We start from the raw sequence: 16,489 nt of genomic DNA, 5'->3' as shown, positions 1-16,489 counted from the left end.
AGTGTTATTAATGTCATGGCAGATGGACCAGGGTATCAGCCACCCGTGAAAAAAGAAGTTAAAATATTCGCCCTGGATAAAACATCCCTTAATCACCCTTTTTGCAAAAACAGGTCCAGTAATCCCTCCACATGCAGATGCATTGGTAGTAACGATGGCGATTGAAGGATGAGAGATGAAGCAAGTCATTATTGACACATAAGCTAAACATGGCGGAAGATGCAACTACAGTTGCTCAGAAAAGACGAAACCATGGGCCTAAAAATCAGTATTTTTACGTATTCTTATATGTGCATTAAACTGTCATAATATCCTATATTTTATAATTTATTCTTTCTCGCCATATTTCTTATATTCATTTGCCTAGTTTTGTTCTATTTCTTTCCAATTCTATAGAAGAAGAAATAGCAAAGCGGAAGAAGGCATATGCAATCAAAGAGGTGATATACGCCCAATGGCTAGCGAATGAAAAATCCCACAGGCGGATCAGCTACCTTAAAAATAGGACAAAATGATCCCCCATCAAGGGCGGGTTTTAACAAGGCTCTCAGAAAGACCAGTATCCATTGTAATAAAGGCAATGACATTGCCCCCATTAAATAAACTAATCTTTGTTATCAAACGTGTTTATCATTTTGTTTGTAGAGTTCACAGACAACATAAATGTCTCCATACATAGGGAGGGGAAACAGCAAAGTAAAAGTTCCATCAAGGGCAGATTCTTTTTCCAGTGAAAGAAATCCATAAAGCTTATCATAAGCTTCTAAGGGATGGCTGGCCACCTACCCTAGTAATTCGGAGAAAATCTAAGGTGAATTGAAAGCGTATCATATCCATATATGATCCCAAAAAGCTCAAAACTCTTTTCGTAAAAGAACATAAAGTCCCACCACATGCAGCTTCTCTGAAAGCTTAAAAATACAAAGTACCTTCAAAGGGCAGATTTTCTTCCCCGTGAAGGAATCTTACACGAAGTCCCTTCAAAGGGCTAAGGTTTTAATGAGGCTCATAAAAAGATCATCATCCGTTGTAATAAAGGCAAGCCATTTCTTGCTCGTTAAATAAATTACTCTTGATTATTAGTTTTAGTGTGACATTTCTTTTCGGCGTGCTAGCATACATAAATGTCTTCTTACTAAAAAAAGGGGGGCATGGGTTCAGATTCTCTTCCCCGTGAAGAAATCTTATACAAAGACCCTCCAAAGGGAAGATTCTCTTCCCCGTGAAGAAATCTTACACAAAGTCCCACCAAAGGGCATATTCTCTTCCCCGTGAAGAATCTTACACAAAGTCCCTCCCAAAGGGCAGATCCAATCAAAAGTCCCATTACGGATAGATTCACTTCCCTGAGAAGTGGTCATTAAAAATCCTATTAAGGGCGGATACATCTTTCTCAAAGAAAGAAATCCTTAAAAGCTTATCACAAACTTACTAGGGGACGACTAGCCACCTACCCCGGGTTCGGTGGAATAAGTTTAAACACTTAAAAATATCTTCTCAAAAGATCAAACATGTGATTCGGTGGAATAAGTTTAAACACTTAAAAATATCTTCTCAAACGATCAAACATGTGATTCGGTGGAATAAGTTTAAACAATTACAAAATATATTCTCAAGTTCAAACATGCGATTTGGTGAAATAAGTTTAAACACTTAAAAAAATATTCTCAAGTTCAACATACAATAAAAGAAGAAACAACGAAACTCTTCACAAAATGCAAAATATGGAAAAATGAAGGAAAAAGCCCCACGAGGTGAATGTCTAGATGGAAAAAGTAAAGCCTATCAAATGGCGAATGGCGCAAAGCATGCCTAAGAAGAAGCCCGATGTGGCAAATGCAAAATATGGCGAACAACAAAACCCCAGGAGACGAATGCCCAGATGATAAAAGTAAAACCTATCGAATGGTGAATGGCTCAAAGAAGGCCCAAATAAAGCTACAATTGGTGAATCTTCTTCATCAAAAGCAATGAAGCCTCGTCTTCATCCAAGATAATGAAGCCTCGTCTTCATCAAATATATGAAGTCTCGCCTTCGTAAAAACAAAGTAAAAACACTTTGGAAAATAAATAAAGGCTAAAAAGCAAGTTCATAGAGTGCCAAAACCCTAAAAAAAGCGAATAAAGCTTAAAATGGGGAACAAAGCTAGAATGGCGAATGTTTAGAATGACGGTAGAACTACGTGGCTTTTATTCCCAAAAATTAATGGAGTACGTAGGAAGCTTGACAAAATAAGAAATTATCAAGCCCAAGCAAAAAAGATTGGTATATTTTGATAAGTCGAGAAATGAGAGTTTTTTTTAGACACTCCCGAGTACTTTTATTGGCTTATTTGATGCTTAGAAAATTTAAATGATGTGTCTCATTCCTACTAGTCTGGGGAAATATGTTTAATAGAAAAACATTAAACATAAAACACGCTTTAGACAGCCCTAAAGAGCTTTTTATACCTTTAGGGAGGGTTCCTGATAACAACCCAAATTATTCTAGAATGAGGAATAAAGGGAAAATTAATAGAAATAATGGCAAACCATTATTTCCTATAAAAATGGGATTTATGCATGATTAATGTGGAATTAATGATAATTAATGCATGATTACTGCAGGGGTGAACATAAGGAGGTTTCTTGAGACAGATCCATACAGGGGTCTCTATACCGTTATCAAGGAGACCTCTGACATTGATGATACTAACAACTCCATTAATACTAAAACTCTCGAGTATAACTAAAGTAACATCGAAACTCACATTCAATGATAATAAAGGATTAATGCGATTGTTAAAGAATTGCATACAAATAACTCTACTTTGTGATTACAGATTATTCTTTCAAGAATATTACTGACTTAGGCATCGGAGTGTCCTCGATCGATCCCAACGGCGCCTCACAGGGAAGGGTTCCGATCAATGATTTTTTCACAAGTTATCAAGAATATTTGTTAAATTTTTGCATAATTTATTAAATTGATGTTTTTTAGATTTATAATTTATTTATTTTATATGTTGATTCTTAATGGGTAGTGGTACTCGTGATTTAAACAGTATACTCACTTGGATAATGAGACGGGTACATAAACTTCAAAACTAAACAGATAAGGGTTTAAGATTGCATTACTCGTAGGTAACCTACCCGATACCATCCCTAGTTTGTCTCCAAAATGGAGATGGAACATGGACAATATGACCCGTTTTCAAATAAGATCAATTTTAACCATATCTAACAAAAAATTAAACAGATTGATTTATTGTTATTTGACTCGTTATTCAACAGTTATATTGGAACTTTCAAACATCAATTATGTCTAAAATATTTATTTTGTTACTAACCCAATTACAAACAACATACTAAAAATACTAATATTTAAGTATGACAAATACAAATTGATTGCAAAAAAAAAAAACTGCATAAAATAAACAACTTGACAAAGTAGGTGAAACTGCTTCAATTTATTGATAATCTTGTTTAGAAGATTGGATATGACAGTCGAATAATTATAAAATCGGTCCATAATTTTTTTTAAATATGAATAAAATTGATCTTACTTGGCAATATTAAGGATAAAAAATGATTGTAGTAAATTTGGACTTTATCATTATTCTTAATATTATACTCGATAACAAATTACTTATTTTTTAATTTTTTAATTTTTTTGCAACGAAATAACAAAATAGATTTTAGATTTTTTTTTGAGAAAAATCAATTTAATTTCACATATAAATTAATACAATTTTAATTTCAACATTTATTAAATAATACAATTAAAACTATCATTAACAGAAATTAACACATCAAATGATTATACCATCAATCTTTCAATATCTAGAGATGATATATTTCAATTCTAATATTACTTTTATATTTGAGCTTACAAAATGATAATATTACGTGAATTGCTATTCACCACTTCTAAATTATTTCTTACTGTCCCATAAAAATATTTTACCCTTCTCATTTGTTTTAACAAAACTTCTCATTCTCTCTAATATCTTCCAAAATCACATTTCGAAACGAGAATCATATCTGGAAATTACGGCAAAAGAAAATGACCGATTCATGGCAATGTATGTTTTTTTTTTTGCAAAAATTCATTCGAAAACACAAGTTCTCCTAGGCGGAAGTTTCACCCGCCTGCCCTTTAGGCACGCCAGCTCGGTCTTCGAGAGCATGTTCCGATCCATACATGGTGTGGTACACTCGCCATTCACATCCACGCTCTTACGTCCGCTCTTACTAACTGCCAACTATCTTGGTCGCCGAACATACGGTCCGCCACAACACGGAACCCGGAGTTACCATCACCTATCACATCGAGATATGATTCAATATACGTCTTAATTATTTCCATGTTTTTCCTGACCGCATGGTCATTGGCTAGACGGTTTTTGTGACTGTCCAGTGCACAAAAAAAAGGAAATCACAAAATTTTTTTTTACATCGTCTTTGAAATCGTCCATTTTCGAAGTTCTCGAGTCCATTTTTTTAGAATTTCAGTTTTGTTCAGTAAAGAGAAACAATTAACCGTTTTTGAAAAAAATATATGATAATTACAAAATTGTCAAAATGAAGGTGGTAACAAGTGATTTGGCACGGTAAATAGCAATACTCGTTATTATTTAATGTGTTATGGTCCGGTCCCGCTCTCTTGTCATCTTTAAAAATCCCATTTAACAAAACGCAACCGTTTGGTTGGAACGTTGCAGTACTAAATTCCCGCCCAAATCTCTCTTCCTCGGTCTTGGCAAGAGTCTCTCACTCTTCATCAGTCACCATTAATGGTACAATGAGTTCCAGAGCAGGTAAACCAGAGACATTCTAAAATTTTATTTTCATGATAAACCGAGATATTCTAAAATTATATTTTTCCACTCTTTCTCCGATTGTAAGATAATAAATTTCTTCCGTGTCGTCTGTGAGCATTTTCAGGTGGAAATGAAGTTGATCTATGGTCCCAAATTGTAGCTGAAGAGTCAGATTATTGTGATCAACACCATCAATATCTAAGGTTGAAGTGTTTTATCGAAGAAGGCGACCGCGGAATACTCCTCCTGTTGTCGATTCGTAAGCGCATACGTCATTCGATTTTCTGATGTCTTTTACTTTTTTGTTGCTGCGTTTTGAACACAATTTTCCTCTTTTGTGTGTGTTTTTCTCGGCGTCCTTAGGAATCAGTTGGATTCGAATAAGGAGAATCGGGTGAGCTTTGTTGCTGCCGTTAAGCGGGTCAGTTGGAATCGAGCCCTTTCCATCAGGTTTGATTGAACCCTAATTCCTCAAGTGAAGATTCTTACTGTGTGGCTCCATTTCATGTTTATATTGGAATTTGAAGTATTTGAATATGATTCGATCAATTGGTAGCGCAATACGATTTGATCGATTGGAAGTGTGCGGTGTATTATCAGGTCTGCATTTGCAATAACTACATAAGTCCTGATAGTAAATGAATGCTATGGGAATGCATGACTAAAGCATTTGTAGTTTAGGGTCTGGTTGGATGGAGTTGAGGTGGGAATTTTAATGGAAGGGGAGGGAGAGTGAGGTGAGGTGAGCTGGATTGAAGTTATTGATGGAGAAATTGTCAATCTTACATGAATATTGTATGATTTATAAGGTTAAATAAGTTTATTTTGAAGATTTTATAAAGGAAAACCTTCAATTCCGCCAATTTGGTGGACTAAAAATGGAAGTTAACCTTAAAAATGGGAATAACAGGGAAGTGATGAAAATATGTTGTTTGGAAGTTTATAGAATGTAAATGAGGTTAAAAATTTAACTTCGTCTGAGAGTTTTTGTTTGGGAGGAAGTTAATGGAGGTAAATGGGGGTAATGGAAGGTTAAATATCACATGAACCTTAATTTGGAGTTGTTTTTGGAGAGTAAATGAAGGTTAATGGAAGTTAAATCATTACTTCCTTTAACCTCCAAACTCTAACCACAGAGATAAAATTTTTTAATGAAGTTTACAATTACTTTTATTGACTTGGAGGTTAAAGGAATTAAATATTTAACTTACATTAACCTTCATTTACTTTATAAAACCAACTCCCAACCAAGATTCATGTGATATTTAACCTTCCATTATTTCCATTTACCTTCATTCACCTCCTTACAAACAGGCATCTCTGCCAACCTCAATTCAAGCAGGCCCTTAGGAGAAGCATTGTATAGATTGTAGTATAAAACTTCGATTCAGAAATCAAGTAATTACTTTTTCTTTTATCATGCATTCATGGTTAACTGCGTCTTATTTTAAAAATTGTGCGCAATACACTTACATTAAACAAAAGAAGATTATATTAAAGAGAAAGAAAAAATCCTCAACCCGCCACACCTACGGTCATAGGTAAGCTCTCAACCAAAGAGCTTCACCACGTTAACTGCGTCTTATACTTGCTGATAATTCCTAATTTTATGATCTGCTTTTGTGGTTGGCACAGAGGGAGAGTAAGTATTGCTGTTGCTGCTTGTGTGGAGAATCAACCTGGACAAAAGCAGGCAAAAAGAAAGGGCAATCCACCTGTTCCTAAAGTACTATTATTTTTTTTATCTCTTTCTTCTTCCCCTTTTGTTGATGTTATTACTGTAATTTCTCTCATGGTCCAAGTCGTGCTGCTGTATATAGTGAATTTATTTGAGGCATAAAGCATGTCTGCAGTTTCTGTTCCTTTTGCTGTCCTCAAGCTTGGTTTCTTTCATGTCTTGGTTCTTTCAGGGAAAGGCCGCAAAGCCTCTGAATTTTGAGATGGAAAAGGAATATTTTCAAGAAGTCGATGCTTTTGAGTTGCTGGAGGAGAGACCCTCACCTAGAAGTTTTGGTACATGGGCGACAGGCAACGAGAATGAAAATATAGCTATACCACACCTATCGTCGAGATTAGAACAAGGGTTGATTCCAAAGAAGTTAAATTTCAGCTGTGAACCTTCTACTACACTGTCTAAGTTATTAGAAACTCCAGCAATGCCCTTTGAACCTCTTTGTGGGGATGATTCTGGAGCTGCAAATTTGAGAACCCCTGAAAAATTTTCTTTGAAATTCCATTCAAGCCTCCATTCTGTACACAGTAGAATTAATGCGTTGTTACTCAGTAAATACTTGCCTCAAAGGAAATCTGGTTCACAAAAGAACAGCTCCCTTTTGGCAAGTCCGCATGATGACGGCTGTAAGGACATTGAAACTGCAATTAAGAAACTATCTTTTGCGTCAACATCTACTTCTTTGGATCATGACTATTTGGATCCCTTTTCTGCACTTATGGCTGTCTGTGCACAGACGCTTCCATCAACTCTGCTAGATGTGTTCTCAAAATATTGGTTTGTCCTCATTCCTGACATGTGCTGCTTTATATATGTGTTTCTCAGTGTGTTTGAGTTGCTCAAAATACAAGAGGATGTCTAAGATACTATCTGTATTTTCAACTCTCTCAATTAGCTGTTTTGAATTTGTGAGTAGAGATTGTTTTTTAGTTTCTACTTCCAGTTTATGTTTATGATCTTTCATTTCAGCCTCTTCACATGAATATAGCATTTCTTACACCTCTTACTTTGAATTTTATTATTATTTTAAAGTTGGCATATGTTTTTAGCTTTGTTACTCTACTCCTCCGGCTGTCTGTATAATTCTGATAATTGATCAACTCTTAATATTTGCATACTACATTGTTTTAACATTGACATTGTCAATGATTGACAATTGTCGTCCCAAGGGATTAGTCTGGTAGTAATCAACTAATGTTTAAAGTGTACGTTCTAGATTATAAACTTTGACCTTGGAGTAAGTATAGGTTATAAATTTGGACCTTGGAGTAGTAAGTATAGGTTATAAACTTGGAGTAAGTAGGGGTAAAAAATAAAAAATAATTTGGACTTTAGTCACTCTCCTACTTCTTTAAGAAAAAAAGAAAAGATCTACTTCTTTTAGAAGAAAAAAGATTGACGATTGTCAATCAACCATAATTCACAAGTTAGATTTGCAGTCGATATTATTTTTGCTTGAATTTATTTTCTACATCATGTGTATGCTATGTTATTTGAGACCTGAATCATTAAGCTAACGGGAATATGACTCTCTTGACCCAGTAACCCAGACAGTATTGTCAAAGTTGGGGAAGGCGCATATGGGGAAGCCTTTAAAGCTGGTAATACAGTTTGTAAAATTGTTCCAATTGATGGAGACTTAGTAAATGGAGAAGTTCAAAAGGTAAGAAGCTTCATTGCCATCTTCACTACCATTTTTTCTTCTTTGATGAGCTTTATATTAGTGCTGAACCATTCATTTGCTTTACTTCAGAAATCAGAAGAACTTCTGGAGGAGGCTGTACTTTCTCGAACCCTCAATCATCTAAGAGGGAGTGATAATGACTCCTCTAATGCGTGCACAACATTCATTGAGACCTTAGAGTACGTGCTGTACTTGTCATTCACACGCAGACACACACAATAAATCAACTTTAACGAGTCTTTTCATTTACTCCACAGTTTAAGGGTGTGCCAAGGTCCTTATGACAAATCACTGATTAAAGCTTGGGAAGATTGGGATGAGAAAGAGGGCTCAGAAAATGTTCATCCTGGAGAGTTTCCAGAGAAACAGGTTGAACTTTGATTCTTCTTCTTTTTTGTTTTTTTGTATGTAAATACGTACACTTGGATGAAACAATTAACATGCAAGAGTTTTTGTTTTTTTGGTGGAACAATCTTAAATTAGGTTCTTACATTAATGGGAACGGATACAGAAATGGAAACATGAGAAACACTATTTGTAAAAAAAGATATATGTATAAACAATTAAAAGTATAAGAATATACGTTAAAGTTTTTTCATGTATACACAGTTTAAAAAATTACATACGAAAGTCACAAAGTAGAGGGAAAAAAAGAAGAGATTATAGAAGTTGATCTAATACTAATGAACATGTGATTATCGCATTGATGCATTTTTGAAAATATATTAGGTTTTAGAAAATGAGTTTCCAAAATTTTCAAATTATGGAAAGATGACCTCAAATGTTTTGTACAAGTTTTCATGAGTTTCGGTTACCAAAACAACAAAAAAATTACGTACAACATAGATTAGGATGTCTTTTCCTTTCACTCTGACTTTTGGAACCTTGCTCTTGTAAAGATTAAATCCGAGTTAGATTAGATGTTTGGCCCTATACTGTTGTATGCATATTGACATTGAAGATCTGCTTTATTGGAATACTAACTTTGATGATGAATTTGCATAGTGCTATGTTGTGTTTGTCCTTCAACATGGTGGAACGGACCTTGAAAGCTTCGTTCTCATGAACTTTGATGAGGCACGAAGTTTATTAGTTCAGGTGAATGAAATTCTTTTGAGCAATTCACTGAGTTATTTATTTAATTTTTGCTGTGATTGACTTGTATGCCTTTTGCACATTGCAGCTTACAGCTGCATTGGCTGTTGCAGAAGCAGCATTTGAATTCGAACACCGTGATCTTCACTGGTATGACTACTTTATGCAGCCATTCGTTATTTATTTTGTTTGAATGCTAACCTAAAATTATCTCTGCTCCAGGGGGGGGGTTAGATGGGTTATATGGGTTCACAGGTTGGGTTGATACGACCCATAGACTCGTCTAAATTATACGGGTTACAATGAATTCGCGAGTCAATCTGCGACCCGACCCGTTTATTTCATGGGTTAGACGTGTCAACCCATTTATGACCCAAACCCATTTATCTCAATTCATTTAATTTCCATGTTACGTGAATCGTGTTATCGTGTTGTGACCCATATTGACAACCCTAAACGTAAGAGTATTGAAATGGGTCCGTGTATCGTAAATGTGTCGTGTTAGTCTACCCTAGACCTGTCCACGGGCCCGAGTACCCGCTCGGCCCGCCTAGGCCCTTATCCCTTAGACCGGGTTTGGACAATAAAAATTGAGAGGTTACAGGTTCGACTATTAGGAGCGGTCTCTTACCATCAATGTAAATATAACAACAGAAAAAAAAAATAACAAATCGATTAGTTTTTTTATATGAGTTTAATCCTATTATCATTGTGTTAACTGTACAAAATGTATTCATGTTTCCTCTCGGCACACATGAGTTACGGTTTTATGACCTTTTCTCTTGCTGGGATTTGCATTATTTGCATTAAATTAATATGTTATGAAGATGCTGTTTTTTTTTTATTATAAAGAGAAGTAGAACTTTATTAAAAAAATTCAAGCAAAACATTATTAAAAAATAAAAAAGCAACCTGAACCCATACTTCATAATCAGATTTAGAATCCGCAGCTTTCGTTAGAATATGTCTTACACGATTTGTTGACCGACTGATAAAATTGATATGACAGTTAATGATATCCGTTGAAAGAGATTTACAACCAGTAATAATAAAACGAAGCACAAGATCCATCTCGTTTATATTATGAAAAATATTAACAAATATTTGAGAATCAGATTCGATGATAACATCTTGGTAATTGTGCTATTTCAACCAACTCAACAATAATGGTATAAGGAGTAGGATAAAAAGTTATTAAAATTATCTTCCATAACGAAACCAAAACTAGCAGTGCCTTGAGTAGGAAAAATCGCGTCAAAAAAGACGGACTAGTAAGCGTCGAACATAACTGATCTTAGAAATGAGAATTAAGATAATAGCTTGCTTTATATACCCGAACCAAGCCTTCACCCTTGTTTTGGAAATACAAATTAAAATCCCACATTTTCAAACTTATTCCACCAACAAATTTTGGAAAGCATAATTTATACCAGGAAGCCTATCGGATGCCTTCGCTATCTCTAACATTCGAGCCCAACCAAAATAAATTTATCACACACTCAAAGTAACTCAACTCTTGGAATTTACTTATTCCTTGGCAGTTCCAACTTAGAGTACTTATTAATTCCGGTGATTACCAACTCATCAAAAGTGAGACATTCTTATTCAATTTTAAATACCAATTCATTAAAAGCGAGATTTTTGAACTCCAATTTAGTCTGTTGTAAGTTTATTTTATTATTTTAGTTTGCTATTATTATCTATAAAAAAAATAGTCTACCATAGTAGCATATAATTATTCAATATGTATTTAAACTATAAAATTTATATATTTTTTTTTATTTTTTAAAATAGTAGTAAAACTATTCAATAATGTCTAAACCTTATAATTACAATGAAAATTTTGATGTTATTTTATAAATTGAGAATTAAAACGGTTTCTCAAATTGATAGATTGGATCAGTTCATACCAAATCGAAATTTAATTTTTAACCTAGTTTTGAAGTTGCCAAAACTTAACAAATTAGTTTAAATTTGACAAACTTTTAGATATTAAAACCGATTGATTTTGGGTTAATTCATCAATTTTTACCAACTTCAGAATTGAATTGATATCTAAATTTTGATTTGGGCTAATTTCAGATGTAATTTTGACCCTTAATTCGTTTATTTTATTAGATAGATAGAATTAAGGGAACTTTACATATAAATTCACATTTAAAAAACTATCTACAATTATGTCAAGTCCTAATTTGATTTATATCAAACTAATAAAATCATTACTTTTAATCTATTTAAGATTTGGAGTTTATAAATTATGGGTCTAGAATATATTTCTAGGGTTTAAGATTTATGAATTTGAGTTTAGAAATTTTAAATTAGGATGTAAAACATACTTTATTTGTTATATATGGAAAATAATGACATTTTCATAATTAAGTTTGATAATCTGATTTAGTTGTAATTTTGTAGTTAATTATGATATTCATGTAACTACCTCTTATTTTATTAGATAGATAGAATTAAGGGAAATTTACATATAAATTCACATTTGAAAAAATATCTACAATTATGTAGACCTGTTCATGGGCTGGGCCGGGCTGGGCTTGGACCGGACCTAACCGGGCTTGTCACATAATTACTTTGTCCAAGTCCAACCAAGCCCGCACTATATTTACATCGGGCTCGGGCCGGACTGGGCCAAGCTAAAAGAACTAATTCCCAACCCCAACCCGGCCCGACCCAACTAATATCGTTCTATTTTTAAAAAAATTAAAATTGAACTAAAAAATTATACTATAAATATAAATAATAAAATATAATAAACTAAATTTTAGAGGATTATTTCAATAAAAATCACTTAACGCAATCCTAAATAAAAAATACGTTTTTTTTATAGTAATAAATAAAAAAGTAACAAAAATATGTACATGTTCACGAATTCTAAAAAATATATGGTTTGGAAATTTTTATGTTGAAGAAATTTAAAATTTGTATTTTTGGAATATAAAGTTTATTAAACTATAAAAGTTATTAAATTAAAATTTCGGGTCGGGCTGGGTTGGGCCTGGGTTTTGAGACAAGTCACAAGCCCAACCTACTCTATATGCGGGTCTAAGCGGGCTTGGACCGGGCCGGGCCTATTACAAAATATATACGTCTAAGCCCACTCTTTGAAGAGCGGGCTTGAACGGGCTGGACGGGCCAGTGGGCTTTTGAACAGGTCTACAATTATGTCAAGTCCTAATTTGATTATATCAAATTAATAAAATCATTACTTTTAATCTATTTTAAGAATTGGAGTTTATAAATTATAGGTTTAGGATATATTGTTTAAGATTTAGGATTTATGAATTGAAGTTTTTTAAATTATGGTGTAAAAGTATACTTTATTTGTTACATATGGAAAATACGATCAGAATTAAATTTGCTAATCTAGTTTAGTCGTAATTTTGTAGTTAATTATGATATTCATGTAACTAAGGGTCTGTTTGTTTTATCTACTGTTTGTTGTTTGCTGTTACGGTTTGTTGTTTGCTGTTGGAAAAAATGTTTTTTCAAAAAGCAGAGATTCTCTACTTTTGTAAAAGGCCGATTTTCGGGTGTAAAAGGCAAACAGGAAATCACTAATCAAACACCTAATGCTGTTTTTCAGATGTAAAATGCAAACAAGTGGTCACTAATCAAACACCTAAAATCCTCTATTTTAAAGTGAAAATGTAAACATGAGCATGAAAATGAGCAACCAAACGACTTCGAAAATTAACACATGGAGAGTTGGGATGAGATAACTACTTTCTATCTTGTGCCCACAAATCTGCATGATATGTCTCAAAAGTTGTGGACATTACATGGAGAATTTATTTCTTTTATTTCTTTTCAAGATTCTGTTTTGAAAAAAAAAGGTTGTTGGTTTTCACAATTCTTTTTGTTAGATGAGGTTTTCAATTCAAATTTAAACCCACCATTTTCATCATTTCAAATATCTAGTGAGCTAAAATGATGCGGCCGGTTTGTAATGATAGTTTTAGTCAAGGTTGTAAAAGATGGTAGACGCTAGTCGGATAAACAGTGTAATCGATAATTAATCGGGGATTAATCGAATTTGAATTTATATATTTTTATTTATTAATCAATAAATTGTTATATAAATTTAATTAAAATATATATTATACTATATAAAAATAATAATATAAAATTATTTAATATAGAAACATATGTTTTTGTAACATATATCTTTAAAAATACCTGTATTTGGCATCCTGTTACAGACTTGTTAGACATATGTCAAAGTGAACCGGATTCCACATTGATATTATAATGAAATATGGTCTGAAGACAATCAGAGATATACTTAAGAAAACTTATGACACGACCACCATGTAGTTTTCTAGGACGGATCGATCCAGTCACATGTATGCAACATGTACCAATATTCACAACTGACTTAACAAGTACTATGACTAGTATGAACTACTATCATACAGTCATCGAATATACGAGTCTGTGGTCCTAATCATTCCCATGATAGAATGTACTTGAGATATGATTTTACGATTGTCAATCAATGGATTCTCTAATCATATTATAGCAAGATATAAATGAACTAGATTAATGTCTTTATTACTGTTACACAAATAATGTATCTATACAAGAAGAATCAAAGTATAATACAAAATACAAGAACCAATACCTATGAACTAGGGCACACCAACAATGACAACTCAAATTAGATAGATGTCTCGTATCTAAAGTCTGAGAACCTAATTGTAATTTCAAAGTGATTCATGTTATTTGATATCAAGTCCAACATTAGGCACGACATTGTCACTCTCATCTAGTGCTCGAACATTTCGTGATCTCGAAGTGAACTAGTAAGATCGAATGAGCAATAACTCTGATTGCCTCATTCGAGTGTGACCAACACTTTCTCAACTCCATTAATTAAGTGGGCGGTTATATCTAGCATGATCCAGAGCATACCCAATCATCAAATACTTGACACCCAATCACAAACACGTTAGGCAAATTATCTAAGCATAATGTGTCTCATTTAGGCTCTATAGGGACTTTGGATCTAAGGACCCATCTATGAGTATTACATGAGAACCATCTATGACATTATAACCATGTGATGTTCTCATATTGAATTGATATAGTACTTACTCTTTCATAAGCCCTTATGTCCTTGACTGATATATAATATCCATGATCGGTGAACCACCATCAACAATCAAAGCACATATTAGACTTTGGTTCGTCATTGTTCCTACGATAAGAATAGACTAGGAATGTTCGAGAATAGTACCTTTACCTCACAGTTTCACTTTCTCAGATCCCTAACCCGTCAAACGTGAGCAGATAACTAGTATTGGATACTCTATAAGGTTGATTTACACGAGTGAATCAACAGTATAGAATGTATCCTCAGGATTAGAACATACACCAACGAAAATAACGAGATTCATGCTTTTATAGAGTGTTTTGTTAACAAAGATAAAAAAGTTAGTCTAACTTTTAAACATTGATGATAAAATTACTTGATACCAAATGTCACGGGACCAGGTCGAAGCCAAGCCAAAGCTCCATGTAGTGCCGAGATTTTCCCGAATCCTTGGTCATCCATTTCCTACCGAAGGGGTCTATCCCCTTTAAGCCTCAAGCATCCCATCAATTCTTCTGTCAGTATTCCGTCTCGGAGAGTCCCTTGTAGTTAAACCTCGCCTTATAAAGGACACATATATGAGCTAACTCCGAAGCCCAAAGTGTTCGTAGAGATTCCACCCACGGAAATATCCGCCTCCCTTCACGAAGGTCAGATGCCGACTCTCCTAATTCCCATTAGACTAGGCTGGATCACTTAAACCAGTACCGATGCCAGAATAACCCTGTCCTTCTATAGTATTTCTTACGCCAACTCGAAACTCAAGACTAATATACGTTCATACGTCTCATTCACCACTTACTCCTCGATCCTCCTTGTAACCTTATTAAGCAAGTAACAATAAGACGGCTATGTCCAAGAAATCATGGCTTGCTTTCGGCTCACCTAGTCATACAATGTGCTTTTGACATCAAGTTGAATTGAGAGAAGCACAATAGATTATTCCACATGGGATTTGTCCCCACTCAACGGAATTTATATTCATTTTATTTCTTTTTTGCCATGCACGAAAATGACATTTAATAATAAATAATCATATACAAAGCATTAACAAAGGTAAATGATTCCCCACTCACTTATTCTATCCAACTTTTTTTTTTCTTTTTACTTTCTATACACAATTTTAACTCTATAAATCAGACGTGACAATTCAGAAAAATAACATAATTTACAAAAAAAATAAATTAATTTACACTATTTGTTTAATAAAATTAACATTTTTAAAATATATAGCCTCTACGATAAGCAAGTGAATGAGACCAGTACGTGGCGAGCGGAACGTATCATCAAGCCATTTTTTGCCTCAACCCCCTAAATAAGAATAGGGGTACTTTAGGAATAGGGGCTAATTTGCTTCGCACCTGACTGTGATAGCCCTCTTGATATCTTATGTTGGCTTTGTAACTAGTGGTCGCTTGTTTGGGCTATAGAAGCTTGCTTTGATGGAGATAATCTAATGACTCTCAATGACCATAGGCCATTTTCTCTTTTTTCGCGTTTTTTATTTCTTCGGTATAAGTTGGCAGTTTGTTCACTTCTTGTTCAATTTGAGGGAGAATCTAAGAGAAGTAATGATAAATAGGAGTTATTGTCTAAATATGACCAATTGGCTTAATAGGGTTCTAGTTCAATATTATTTTCCTATTTATATTGTAGTTAGATTAAAAAATACTAATCTATATATATATATATATTGTTGTATTCGAGTTATCATTTCGTGTTAAAACCGCTAATTTTTTTTCCGTCAAAGTGAATTTATTGAAATATTAGAACCTTAGGGTAAAGTCCAAAAAAACTCATGTGCTTTCACCTTTTGTCAAATAAGTATATGTGGAATTGTTTTTGTCCAAACGAGAACTAAGCTTTTTGTTTTGATAAAAACAATGATATTTTAGTTTGATAACCAACTTAAAATGGAAAATTCCAAGAATTAAAGTTGTTTAGTACTATGAAACCAAATTTTTTATTTTTCAAAATCATCATTTCATTCATTTTCTCTCTCTAAACATTCATTTTCTCTCTCCTCACCAAACAACACTTAAATAAGCTCAAAATTAAAAATTGAAGAATTA

General features: G+C 33.6%; 1 pseudogene; it reads left to right on the top strand.

Moving 5' to 3' along the window:
- The first annotated feature begins 4,783 nt into the window (after positions 1 to 4,783).
- LOC136207250 (serine/threonine-protein kinase haspin homolog) lies at positions 4,784 to 9,506 on the top strand (annotated as a pseudogene).
- Positions 9,507 to 16,489: the final 6,983 nt, after the last annotated feature.

The sequence above is a fragment of the Euphorbia lathyris genome, chromosome 9 (genome assembly GCF_963576675.1).
Source record: "Euphorbia lathyris chromosome 9, ddEupLath1.1, whole genome shotgun sequence".
Classification (NCBI taxonomy): Eukaryota; Viridiplantae; Streptophyta; class Magnoliopsida; order Malpighiales; family Euphorbiaceae; genus Euphorbia; species Euphorbia lathyris.
The sequence above is the reverse complement of the archived record's forward strand: the minus strand, read 5'-3'. Positions and strand labels throughout refer to the sequence as shown.